The sequence below is a fragment of the Pongo pygmaeus genome, chromosome 12 (assembly GCF_028885625.2).
Source record: "Pongo pygmaeus isolate AG05252 chromosome 12, NHGRI_mPonPyg2-v2.0_pri, whole genome shotgun sequence".
Classification (NCBI taxonomy): Eukaryota; Metazoa; Chordata; class Mammalia; order Primates; family Hominidae; genus Pongo; species Pongo pygmaeus.
This window is the reverse complement of record NC_072385.2, coordinates 32,548,320-32,560,449: the sequence shown is the minus strand read 5'-3', so window position 1 is coordinate 32,560,449 and position 12,130 is coordinate 32,548,320. Positions and strand designations below refer to the sequence as shown.

The following is a 12,130-nucleotide window of genomic DNA, read 5'->3' as shown; positions in this document are numbered from 1 at the left end:
GACTTTGCAGATGTAATTAAGATCCGAAATCAGTTGATGTTTTAGGAAGATTATCCAGGTGGGCTTGGCCAAATCCCACAAGCCTTCCTGATCTGGTGCAGAGATCAGATACGTGGGAAATCAGAGATCTGAAGCATGAGAACTATTTGACACATGTGGCTGGCTCGAGGATGAAGGGGTCATGAGGTAAGGAATGTGGGTGGCCTTAGAAGCCAACAGTAGCCCCAGCCAGGAGACAGCCAGCAAGGAAATGGGAACTTCAGAACTAAGACAACAGCAAGGATCTGAATTCTGCCAGTAATCAGGATGAGCTGGAAAGTGAATTTTCCCCCAGAACCTCCAGGTGAGGACTCAGCCTGGCCGACCACATAAGCTCAGCACTGTGTCCCAGAGCAGAAAGCCCACTGTGCCACACTGCACTAGACTTCTGACCCATAGACCTGTAAGCAACAGGTGGGTTTGTTTTAAGCCACTAAGTTTGTGGCAGTGGGTTATGCAGACACGGAAAACGAATACAATGGAGAATATGAATATGTTAAGGTTAATGCAAATAGATTAAAAATCTACATGAACTATAGCCATTGTATAGAACTTAAAATAAAAAGATGTTTTTATAGGGAGGAAAATTTTGTCACTGACTTTGTGTAGAATTGCCAAAGCACAGTGATAATTAAAAGTGGACTTTTAGTCAGTTTTATTATTACTCTAAAATTCTTTATGGACAGTGGCCCCAACTCCCTATGGCTGAGGGCTGCTCCCTTTGCTCTGCCCTTGGTAAGTCCCTGGAACCCAAAGAGAAGAAGAACCTTCTGGCCCAGGCAGCTATTTAGTAGCAGAGCAGAAACCTAATCCGAGGCCCCTTGACTCCCAGCCCTTCCTTTATTAGGTGGCCCTTCATTAAATTAAGGCTGCACGTGTGTGGGGCAGAGTTGTGCCAAGTCTTCTATAGGTTTTCTGATAAAATTCTTAATAAGACAACCAGCTAGAATCCACTAGGAATCACTAGCAAGAGGCTGCAAAGTTTTGTCCAAAATGAACACCTAATTGATTGAATACTACCTCAACCAAAATGGGGCCACGGAGATTGTCATCTGTCTTAGTCTGCTCAGGATGCTATAACAAATACTATAGACTGTGTGGCTTAAACAACAGAAATTTATTTCTCACAGTTCTGGAGGCTGGAAGTCCAAGATTAAAGTGCTGGCTGATTGGGTTGCTGGTGAAGCCTCTCTTCCTGGCTTGCAGATGGCCGTCTTCTCACTATGTTCTACGTGACAGAAAAAGAGTGCACTCTGGTCTCTTCCTCTTCTTATAAGGACACTAGCCTCAAGATCATGAATTTGGAGGGGACACAAGCATCCAGTCCATAGCACCATCATCTGCCTCTTGGCTGGCATATGATTTCAGACCGTTTGAAGGAGGTGCTATTTTTATTTTATTTTTTAGAGAAGCTTTTTTTAAAAAAATTTCAACTTTTATTTTAGATTAAGGGGGTACACATGCAGAATTGTTACATGGGTATATTGCATGATGCTGACATTTGGGGCATGATTGATCCCATCACCCAGGTAGTGAGCATAGTACCCAATAGCTAATTTTTCAACCTTCACTCCTCTCCATCCCTCCTCCCTCTGTAGTTCCCAGTGACTTATAAATGAGAACATGTGCTATTTGGTTTTCTGTTCCTGTATTAATTCACTTAGGGTAACAGCCTCCAGCTGCATCCATGTTGCTGCAAAGAACATGATTTCATTGCTTTTTTATGGCTGAGTAGTATTCCACGGTGTATAAAACACATTTTCTTTATCCAATGCAGATGTACTATTTTAGACTGCATAGCTGGAAAGGACCTTGGAGATCTCACAGGTCTCCAAGACAGCTAGGTTCTCAGAGCTGCTTCTGTACTCCGCCAGCAGCAATATCACACATCGGGTTTCCCATTCTGAGCACATTCTTCCTTGCTGTGTGATATGGTTAGGCTTTGTGTCCCCACCCAAATCTCACCTTGAATTGTAATCCCCAGGTGTTGAGGGAGCGACCTGGTGGGAGGTGATTGGATCATGGGGGCAGTTTCCCCCAGGCTGTTCTCATGATAGTGAGGGAGTTCTCACGACATATGATGGTTGTATAAATGGTGTTTTTTCCTGGGCTTTTCACTCTCTCTTTCTCCTGCCACCATGTGAAGAAGGTCCTTGCTCCGTCTTCTGCCATGGTTGTAAGTGTCCTGAGGCCTCCCAAGCCATATGGATCTGTGAGTCAATTAAACTTCTTTCCTTTGTAAACTACCCAGTCTCAGGAATTTCTTTATAGCAGTGTGAGGATGGATTAATACACTGTATTTCTTCTAATTAATTAATCACACTGGACATGCAAGGATCATTTTCCCACTTGCTTCAGGGACCACAGAGCAAGCTCCAGAGTGTCAGAGGGCCTGGGGCAAGCTGGCCACCCCTCACACAGCACAGGGCCACGGCACATTTCTATTCAGAGATACAGCGGCCACATTTATTGGTATTTCTGTCACAATTCAGCTTCAAGGCAGAGTTGTGGTTTGTTAGTTATATGTAGTTTGAAGGCATTTTCCATTTAGTTTATAGATGTGTGTCTCAAATCTGTGAAACTAGTGACCCCTGAGATGTATCCCTGGACTCCTAGTTTGAGAGACCCTTTGTTAAAAGTTAAGTGCTGTATCTCCCAGTGACAACTGTACCAACGTGTTCCAGTAACATACAAAGATGCAAAGTGTCAGTGAAATCTTTGGGCAATGCCTGGTTTTCCAAATAATCCTGACTATGTTGCGTATTCAGTCTTTTTCTGATTACTGTCCATATAATAATAATAATAATAATGGATAACGTTTGTGTCTGTTTTGCCCCTCTTTTAGGTTCTTATGGCTGATCCCAAAGAATGAAGAGCCCACATGGCCCAGCTTTTATATGAATCCCTCAAAAAGCACAAAAAAGGCATCCAATTTTATAACCTACACCAACAATTCTCAAACGTTTTGGTCTCACTCTTTAAAATTAGTGAGGGCTCTTTTTCAAAGCCCCTCAGAGGCAATCAGCCACTTCAAGATGAAGCTGAATGTCTCCTTTCTAGCTGTCGGCTGCCAGAAGCTCCTTGAAGTGGATGAGGAATGCAAACTTTGTATTTTTTATGAGAAGTATACAGCCACAGAAGTTGCTGCTGACTCTCTGGGTGAAGAATGGAAAGGTTCTGTGATGGGAATCATTGACAGGAACGACAAATAAGCTTTCCCATGAAGCAGGGTGTCTTGACTCATGGCTGGGTCTGTGTACTACTGAGCAAGGGGCATTCCTGTTACAGACCAAGGAGAACTGGGGCAAGAAGCACGAAGCTGTTTGCAGTTGCATTGTGGATGCCAATCCGAGCTTTCTAAACTTTGTTATTGTAAAACAAAACAAAACAAAACAAAACAAAAAAAGAGGATAGAAGGATATTCCCGAACTGACTGATATTGTGGAGCATCATCGCCTGGGGCCCAAAAGAGCTAGCAGAATCCACAAACTTTTCAGTCTCTCTAAAGAAGATAATGTCCACCAATCTGTTGTTAAGAAAGCCCTTAAAGAAGGCAAAAAACCTGGGACCAAAGCACCCAAGATTCAGCTTCTTGTTACTCCATGTGTCTTGCAACACAAATGCTGGCATATTGCTCTGAAGAAACAGTGTACTAAGAAAAATGAGGAAGAGGCTGCAAAATACGCTGAACTTTTGGCCAAGAGAATGAAGGAGGCCAAAGACAAACTCCAGGAACAGATTGCCAAGAGATGCACACTGTCCTTTCTGTGAGATTCAACTTCTGAGTCCAGCCAAAAATAGGATTCTTTTGAGTAACCAATAAATAAGACTAGACTCCCAAAAATAAAATAAATTGAGGAACTCGAGAGTTTTTGTGTATGTGCCCTCCATCTAATGCTATTTACTTTATGATATGGTTTGGCTGTGTCCCCACACAAATCTCATCTTGAATTGTAGCTCCCATAATTTCCACGTGTTGGGATTATGGGAGGGATCCGGTGGGAGATAATTGAATCATAGGGGCAGTTTCCCCCGTACTGTTCTCGTGGTAGTGATAAGTCTCATGAGATCTGATGGTTTGATAAGGGCTTTCCCCTTCCACTTGGCTCTCATTCTCTCTTGCCTGCTGCCACGTGAGACGTCCCTTCCTTCTGCCACGATTGTGAGACCTCCTCCACCACCTGGAACTGTGAGCCCATTAAACCTCTTTTTCTTTATAAATTACCTAGTCTCTGGTATGTCTTTATCAGAAGTGTGAAAACAGACCAATACACTCTGTTAGAAATTAGAGCTGAGAATTTAAAAATTATCTTTATTAATTCACTTTAAAAACAATAAATCCATTGGTTAAGATAAGTGACACATTTTTATTGAAAAAAAGCTGTATTGAAAAAACTTTAACAGGAAGAGTAGAATTGTTTTACATTTTTGCAAATCTTTTTAATGTCTGGCTTAATAGAAGACAGCTGGGTTCTCCGAGCTGCTTCTGTACTCCGCCAGTGGCAATATCACACATCGGATGGTTTCTAGTACACTCCACTGTACGATCGTGAGGGAGGGAGTAAAAAAGGCAGATAATAGCTTCCTGTCATGGTGAAAATACTTGCAGGTATGCAGGTGCCCTGAAGGGTCCCAGGGACACACAATCTTCAACACACCTTGAAAACCACTGACCCAGCCTCTCTTCAAATGCCTTTTCCTTTTCTTTCCGCTTCTCTCTCCTCTGAAACTGCTCTGGGGTTCTCGCTGTGAGAACTTCCATCAATCCAACAGCCAGTGGGGCAATATTTTCTCATGTGTCTACAACCTCCCTCACTCTCTGCGCTGAGTAACTCTACTTAGCCTTTTTCTGGCTTCTTCTTATTTTCTTTCTTTATTTATGTATTTAGTGCTTCTGCTATGACTCAGATGGTCACCCAGTCCTTCTCCACTTCCATTCACCTCTCCTGTCCTCTCATCTTTATCTTTCCTCCTATTCTGTGTCACAAAAAGTCCACAAACTGGGTGAAAAAAGAAGTTCTTTATTCAAAGTAGAGGAGAGGTCAGACATGGTGGCTCAAACCTACAATCCCAACACTTTGAGAGCCTGCGACCAGCTTGGGCAACATAGTGAGACCCTGTCTCTACGAAAAATAGAAAAAAAATTAGCTGGGTGTGGTGGTGCGTGTCTGTAGTCCCAGCTACTTGGGAGGCTGAGGTGGGAGGATCTATTGAGCCCAGGAGTTAGAGGCTGCAGTGAGCTGCCATCGCTCCACTGCACTCCAGCCTTGGCGACAGAGCGAGGCCCTGACTCTAATAAATAAATATAAGAGAGGAGAGCAGAGTAGAAGCTGAGCAGGCAGAGATTGAACTCCCTTAGGGGAGAAAAAGGAAGGTAACAATTTAATCAGTTTCCTTTCTGTCAAAAGGCTAAGCCCTAAGTGGTTTGAATCCTAATAAAACAATGGGTTGGACATGGTGGTTCACGCCTATAATCCCAGCACTCTGGGAGGTCAAGGCGGGTGGATGATGAGGTCAGGAGATCGAGACCATCCTGGCTAATACGGTGAAACCCTGTCTCTACAAAAAATACAAAAAATTAGCCGGATGTGGTGGCAGGCGCCTGTAGTCCCAGCTACTTGGGAGGCTGAGGCAGGAGAATGGCGTGAACCCAGGAGGCGGAGCTTGCAGTGAGCCCAGATTGCTCCACTGCACTCCAGCCTGGGCGACAGAGCAAGACTCCGTCTCAAAAAAAAAAAAAAAAAAAAAAAAGACTGATAAAATACTGCTTTATCAAATCCCCCCAGGGTACCCTGTGTGTACCCCTATCATGTTCCCTGCCTCTCACATCCCGTTGTTCTTGCCTACTGGTGTCCCCCACCCTGGCTGGACTGTCACACAGTGCCTGGGGCCATAAGTATTGAATAATGCATGGATGAACCCAAGAGCAAATATGAGAGAGATGGGTCTTTCCCCTTTGTGGTTATTTCACTGCGTCTTCACCTATCTGGGCCCCCATTTCAGCCCCTAGAGTCTAGGACCGAAGTCTAATTTACCAATGCACCCCTGTGCACAGTGCCTGGCACATGGCAGATGTTCAGTCAACGTCCACCGAATGACGAGGAACACACCTGTTTGAAGGCCTCAGCCTTAGTGTCAATATCACCTGAACAGAATATCAGTGGCTGCCTCATTTTTCCCTTGGTTGCACACCATAAAATTAAAATTTATAACTTTTGTGCCCCAAATTGTGAATGTGCTATTGGCTTTGCTGCAGACAAAGTAAATGAAGAATTTTGCCTTGGCCCTGTCTTCTTTGAGGCCAAAGTCATTAAAAGCATCTGTTCCTACACATGGAGGTTCTAGTCAAGATTTGAGCAGATAATGATGCAGAAAACATCTGTATCATAAGAAGAATTTGAGAAAGATGAGGGGAAAGAAGTTGAATTTATAGTGGCTTAAATAAAAGAATATTTCCCCATCCCACTTTTCCCCCGTCCTTGTTTATGATAAAAACCAGACGGCTGAACCGAGTGCCACTGAAGGCTGGGACCCCAGGCCGAGGGAACTGACACTTGGATGGGCAAATGGTGTCTCAGGTAGCCATCGGAGGGCCTGGGGGCCCCGTGCAGATGTTGGGGGGCTGTCTGTGCTTTTGCACACATCTGCCTCCCTCAGGAGAGCCAGGTGGGCCTTGGCTCCCACTTCTGCGTCTCTCCCCTGGCAGAGGCAGAGTGAAGCTGAGTGGGTGCTGGGAACGAAGCCCAGCTGAGCCCCCAGGCCTTCCTTCCCCATCCTCCTCTTTCACCCTCCCAGTGATAAAAGTCGCCCCCAAATCAGATTAAAATGACGTTTCGGTAGTTGCTATAACTTGAAGGACGTTGCTCTATCTCCTTTCCTGAAGGTTGTCATCTCCGTGAAGCCCCAGATGAACTTCGACATTATGTCTGTCTTTGCTCTTCAAGGCGGGGCCCACTGTATTCTGGGGTGAGCTCCATTATCCCACCTTTGCCAAAGTACACAGCAAGGGTCAAGTAGAGGCCTCTGGCCTTAAGTAGCACCTTCTGAGTCCCCTTTCCTGCAGGTCTGGGTGGCCAAAAAGAACCTTGGTACTTATGTTATTCATTTCTTTATTGCTGGCTTTCATTAGGTTGCTGTTGAGGGAGCTTTATCAAATGGGTTCAGAGCTAGGTTTATTTGCAAACTTATTTATTTACACTTATTTTAACTTAATATTACTTACTTTAAACTCCCCCAACCATCTCTGTGCCTTTTTTAATTGCATTTAAAAAATGCTAGGCTGGGTGCAGTGGCTCATGCCTATAATCCCAGAACTTTGGGAGGCCAACGTGGGAGGATCACTTGAATCCAGGCGTCTGAGACCAGCCTGGGCAATATAGCAAGACCCCATCTCTAGAAAAATTAATAATTAGCTGGGCATGGTGGTGCACACTTGTGGTCCCAGCTACTCAGGAGGCTGAGGTGGCAGGATCGCTTGAGCCCACTGGGTGAGAGGTGATTGCACGACTGCACTCCAGCCTGGGAGAGGGAGATTCTGTCTCAAAAATAAGTAAATAAATAAATAAATAAAGGATGCTAGATGAGACGCTCATTAGTAAAGAGTCTGGAGATGAGGCGTGGTGGGTGTGGGACCCCCAGGGCCAGTGTTACTATTAGTTTTTTGGAGGAGGAAGTGTAGTACTCTAGGCTGTTCATCATTATCTCAAGGAGGATGGATGACCAATCTTTCTGCTTCCCTTCAGGCCACTAGTTTCATGGTCTGAGGATAATGCAGAAGTAAGAAAATGAAGGGAAATGAGAAAATGGAACAGGAAGACTTTCCCTTGGATTAAAAGGAGGTGAGGAGGTGGGAGGAGAAACTGGGAGAAAACCAGAGCACCCCTGGTCACCCTGGAGAGAGGGAGAAGCTCTGTGGCCTGCTACTGAGGGGAGCCGAGTACCTGATGCTGGCAGTGGGCTGAGCAGGGCTCACTCCATGCGGGGAGTCAGTCGGTCCAGCAGGGCCTTCCCCAGGTGTACACAGCTACCTCAGACCTAGGAACAAGGCTTCCAGCCCCAGCCCCAGCCCACACCAGGAATTCTCCCACCCAGGACTTCTCCAGCCTCAGCATGCATCAGAATCACTGCGAAGGTTTGTTGAAACACAGTGGGCTGGGCCCCACACCCCAGAATTTTAATTTTTTTATTTTGCGACGGAGTTTCACTCTTGATGCCGAGGCTGGAGTGCAATGGCGCTATCTTGGCTCACTGCAACCTCCACCTCCTGGATTCAAGTGATTCTCCTGCCTCAGCCTCCCAAGTGTCCCAAGTAGCTGGGATTACAGGCGTGCGCCACTATGCCCAGCTAATTTTTTTGTATTTCTAGTAGAGATGGGGTTTTGCCATGTTGGCCAGGCTGGTCTTGAACTCCTGACCTCGGGTGATCTGCCCACCTTGGCCTCCCAAAGTTATGAGATTACAGGCATGAGCTACCACACCCAGACAATCCCCAGAATTTTGAACTCAGGTGTAGTTGGGTCCCAGTCAAGCTGGAGTAGATAGAGCCTGAGAATATGCATTTCTTTCTTTTTCTTTTCTTTTCTTTCTTTTTTTTTTTTTTTTTTTTTGAGATGGAGTTTTGCTCTCATTGCCCAGGCTGGAGTGCAATGGCGTGATCTTGGCTCACCCCAATCTCCGCCTCCCAGGTTCAAGCAATTCTCCTGCCTCAGCCTCCTGAGTAGCTGGGATTACAGGCAGGTGCCACCACGCCCGGCTAATTTTTTTTGTATTTTTAGTAGAGACGGGGTTTCTCCATGTTGGTTAGGCTGGTCTTGAACTCTCGACCTCAGGTGATCCACCTGCCTCAGCCTCCCAAAGTGCTGGGATTACAGGAATGAGCCACCTCGCCCGGCCGAGAATGTGCATTTCAAAGGCCTGAAAATGTGCATTTTTAAGTCCCTGGTGATATTCACGCTGCTGGTATGAAGAGCACACTTTGAAAACCACGTTGCAGCTCCCCAACCTCACAGTTGCCTGTGTACCTGTTTTGACCACCAGATTTTGCATGGTCCCCATCTTATCACCCATGTGAACCTCCCCTCACATCTCTATGCCTCTTCTCCTGGGCATCTCGAGGAGTGCTGAGGACAGAACCCTCTTTCTCCACCTGCTCTTGGGGTGGGGCTGAAGCAGTTTGAGAACGTCCCCCTGGGCAACAAGCATTAGTTCAGGACTTATTTATTTATTTTATTTTTTGGAGAAGGAAGCTGTTTCTGTCTATTCAAAATAAAACTTTTGCAGTTGCCCATCAAAGCTTTATATGGTTTGCATTAAATGCTGAAGATTCCATCCACATATACAAGCTTTGAGCACTTGTATTATATTAAAATAATAAAATGTGCCATTTTAACCACTTAAAATGTACACTTAAAATCGTACACCTTAACAGTGTACAATTCTGCTGGGCGCAGTGGCTCACACCTGTAATCCCAGCACTTTGGGAGGCCAAGGCAGGTGAATTACCTGAGGTCAGGAGTTTGAGATCAGCCTGGCCAACATGGTGAAAACTTGTCTCCACTAAAAATACAAAAATTAGCCAGGCCAGGTGGCACGTGCCTGTAGTCCCAGCTATTTAGGAGACTGAGGCAGGAGAATCGCTTGAACCCAGGAGGCGGAGGTTGCAATGAGCCAGGATTGCACCACTGCACTCCAGCCTGGGCAACAGAGTGAGACTCCATCTCAAAAAAAAAAAAAAAAAAAAGTGTACAATTCTGTGATATTCAGCACATTGCATTCACAATGTTACGTAGCCACCATCTCTATCTAGTTCCAAAACATTTTCCAAAGTAAAACTTATTTAGTAAGTAGCTTCTTCCCATTCCCCCGTTCCCCAGCCTCTGACAACCATTCACCTACTTTCTGTCTCTATGGATTTATCTGTTCTTGAATATATCCTTCCTGAATATATCACATACAAGGCAGCATACAATATGTGGCTTTTTCTGTCTGGCTTATTTCATTTGGTTTAATGTTTCTAAGGTTAATCCGAGCGTCAGCGCTCCATTCCTTTGCATGGCTGAGTAGTATTCTATCACCTGGATAGACCCATTGCTTGTTATTCTGAAGCCCGCACTTGACCCTGCCTGCCTACTTGCCGGCCTTCCTGTCTCTCTTCTCTTCCAGGACAGAAACTCCCTGTGCTATTCCCAGCATCTAAAAGAATACTTAAGATCTAGCAGGTGCTCTTAAATATTTGCAACCTGGCTGGCCAGCTGACTTCCTTTCCCTCCTTCACTCTTCTGCTTCCATCCAATATTTCTTCAGCAGAAAGTAACTGAACACCCGAGGGTGGAGACCTGGGCTGGCTCCATTCAGGCCCTTCTTCCAGTGAGCTAACAGTACAAGGTGGCAGGAGGTGGGGCACTTTCATTTTCAAAGCCCCAGCTTCTTTCCCCTGTGCTTACAGGTATTTGGCAGCCTGTCTGGAGGGCTGGGGATAAGAGGGATGTACACGTGGGGCAAGATGGTCCGGTACTCAGCTATGCTTGAAGGTGCGCTGTGTAGCCTGTGGCTGCGTGGTTGGCAGGCTGGGCTGGAGGGGTACTGGGAATACAGGTTGCAGTGAGCAGAGTCCTCCCTGGCTGCTCCTGATTGTGGGCAGCATCTCAGTCCTTCAGCAGAGCTTCCTAACGTCCTTCCTCCCCACTGCCAGACCCTTGACCTCTCAACGCCTCTGGGAGCTGAAGCTTCTCGTAGCCTTGGGGCAATAAAAGCCTATTCTCCTTCTGGCAATTTTACTCAAGTATTTTGTCTGTGGCCAAAACCAGGACACTCCTTTGTCTCCCATTGCCTAATCAAGTCCATCCCCAGGGAAACAAACACAGAACAGCCTCTGTTTGAAGGGGGATTTTTGCGTAATGTTCTAAAACATTAAACTGCTTCAAGGGCCTTTTGTGGGTAATATCCTGGAATAATATGATGGTTAGGATCAAGTCCCTGTCCCTCAGAAGCTATGTGAACTGGGCTGTGGATCTGTCATGACCACCTGTCTATTCATTTTTCCATAATCATGACTGTAAGATCAGCTTACCATCCACCTGACCACAAGCCTGACTGTTTGGCTCTGATCATTGAATGAGACACGTTTTCTTGAGAGCTAACAGACAGCTATAGCCTCCTAGCCCAAGCAGATTATTTTCAAACTTATCTCAAGTGATATGATTTCAGTATGTGCAGCACAGAAGCATTTGAAATGCACTTTGTGAAATAATGTGAAAGCTACTTCTGCAAATAGACTAAAAAGGAGAACTCTCTCTTTTAAAAAGCAATATACGTTTTCATTTTGCCACTTACAGATGCATAAGAATGGCTTTCAGAAATATTTTTTCCAAAGGGTACAATATGCCTTGCATCCAAGGTGGCTCTTTGATTTTGGTAATAAAAAGTGATTACAGTGGCCTATTAATTTACAGAGACGAATTCAAGCCTGGGGATACAGTCTAGAATTTTGTAGGCAGTTACCAACAGCTGCAAAAAGCCCCGTGAATGCTGGTCCCAAGTGGAGTCATCATAAAAATTACAGCAATGGAATCTGCAAGGATTAAGGAGTAGCGATGATAAAACAGCAGCCAGACTAATTTCGGCTGCAGAAATGCATCATGTGAGTGATTGGGCTTCCTCGATTTGACTTTAACCCAAGAAATCATTGCGAGCACACATTATGTGCCAGGGATGTACATGGACTGAGAAATACAAAATGGTCATGATAAGCTCAGTCACGCCCATTTAAAGCACCTCCCTTTTAGAAGCGCAGTTGAAGGAACCACTTTTACCAGGGGTTGGGAAAGTTCCTTGGAAGAAATGACATAAGGCAAGGAGAAAAGGAGGGAGGAATCCCAGAAATGGAGGCTTTCTAGCTTGGATATTGGGGCAGGTGAAACTGGAACAAAATAAGACCTCAGGGAGAGGCTTGGGAGGGAGGCAGAGGCTGTGTTTGAACACCTGACATTTGAGATGCCTGCAGAATTTGCACTTGGCTTTGGAGAACATGACAACAACAGTGACAATGTATTTTATGCTTTCAGTTCTGCTGATTTTTTTTTAAGACTTCAAA

General features: G+C 45.3%; 1 pseudogene; it reads left to right on the top strand.

Moving 5' to 3' along the window:
• Nucleotides 1-3,074: 3,074 nt before the first annotated feature.
• On the top strand, nt 3,075-3,840 carry LOC129030336 (small ribosomal subunit protein eS6-like; annotated as a pseudogene).
• The last annotated feature ends 8,290 nt before the right edge of the window (nt 3,841-12,130 follow it).